Genomic DNA, 1,916 nt, shown 5'->3' on the forward strand with positions numbered 1-1,916 from the left:
TCTCTCTCTCTCTCTCTCTCTCTCTCTCTCTCTCTCTCTCTCTCTCTCTCTCTCTCTCTCCTATTTCCCAGTGACTGAAAATATCAGAATGGAATAGAGGAGATGGTTCAGTGTGTAAAGTTCTTGCTGCATAAGTGTGAGGCCCTGAGTTTTGATCACTAGTGTTCATGTGAAAGTGGCCATGGTGGCATGTACCTGTAGCTCCAGTGCTGGGCAGAAACAGGAAGGTTCTGTGGGCTTGCTAGGCAGTCAGTCTAGCTGAAACAGGAGCTCTATGTTCAGTGAGGGACCCTGTCAGAAAATATGAAGAGTGATTAAGGAGGGTACATTGGCTTCTGACCCCCACATGCATATGTAAGAGCAAGCATACCCACACATGGATGCACCCTCCCCACCCCCGCATGCACACACACAAGATCCAGAAAAATTAAAAGAAAACAAATTACACTAGTTCATGAAAATTCTTGGGACTACAGGTATATACCACTGTGCTGGACTCATTTGAACATTTCAGCATTAATGAAATGGGTTGATGGACCAGCAGGGGCAGCTGAGATTCAGGGCTAATTTTATTCTATGGCCACATTCAGCTTATAGTAATAAAGACATGCTATTTTTTGAGATTTTCCTTCCAGGTCATGGCTTTGTTGCCTTTGGGCCTATGAAAGCATATGGGTCAGGAGCCCATAGTAGAGGAAACTGCTCACTCCATGGCTGCTAGGAAATGAGAAACAGGAAGAATCCTGGCCCCAACATCCCTCCAGACTTATGTCTCTAAGACTGGACTCACTCAGTAGGCCCCACCTCATAAAGGTTCTGCCACCTCTCAACAGCACTAGGAACTCATAAGAAAGCTTTGAGCACATGGACCTTTGCAGGACATTCCAGATCCAAGGTTCACGCCTAGCAGTGACAAGGATGTCTTCACATTAATGATGGGGTTACTGATGAAATACTGATGGCATAAACCACCTCTCTGACCTTCAGTTCTAGCCTTTCCTCTGACTGCACACTAAATGACTCCATTGCAACCCAACCATCAGAAGACGTGGACTTCCCAGGCTTGGGGGAAGTACTCTCATGATCGTTTGAATCATGGCTGTGCATGGAGATAGAGCATGCAGCAGAGCGCATTTTAAAACCTCCCCAGTTTCTGCAGCCATGTAATGCCAGAGCTTTGAGATTCTGCTGCAGGAGACTCCTGAAACCATGTGCACCTTGTGCTCCCCAGGAACGCAGGCTTCTCTGCAGCATCTATGTCCATATGTGATACTTACGCTGGCTGATTAATATGTTTGCACTCAGTAGGGGGTGGGATGGGGGTTGTGAGGCTCATCAAAGGGGCCAGCCATGGCCCCATACCAATCTGGACATCAGGATCAGTTGGCATAATTGCTAAACCTGTGGAAGCCAACTCCATCTTCTTAAAATTCTCAATTCAGGATACGGAGGATATATTCTGGCTTACAGCTTTTTCAGGTTAAACTTCTCTCAGTTTACAGTTTCATCACAAATCCAGAGCCAGAACACCACCTTTAAATACTGGATTAGGTAATAATTACAAACAGACTAAAATGGACCATGAAACATGTGACCATTGCTCTCTGCCTCTGTCTCTTTTGAGACAGTGTCTCTCTGTAGTCTGTGCTGTCCTGGAGTTCAATATGTTGATCAGATTGGCCTTGAATTCACAGAGATTCCCCTCATCTGTCTCCCAAGTGCTAGGATTAAACATGCATACTACCATGCCCAGCTCATTGTTCTCTTTGAGACTGAAGATTCAAGAAATCCTGGGGAGGTGAGGGGGGGCTGGAAGGATGACTCAGTGGTTAAGAGTGCCAACTGCTCTTCCAGAGAGTTCAATTCCCAGGAATCTCATGGTGACTCATAACCATCTGTAATGGAATCTGATACCC

The sequence above is a fragment of the Mastomys coucha genome, unplaced genomic scaffold (genome assembly GCF_008632895.1).
Source record: "Mastomys coucha isolate ucsf_1 unplaced genomic scaffold, UCSF_Mcou_1 pScaffold21, whole genome shotgun sequence".
Taxonomy (NCBI): domain Eukaryota; kingdom Metazoa; phylum Chordata; class Mammalia; order Rodentia; family Muridae; genus Mastomys; species Mastomys coucha.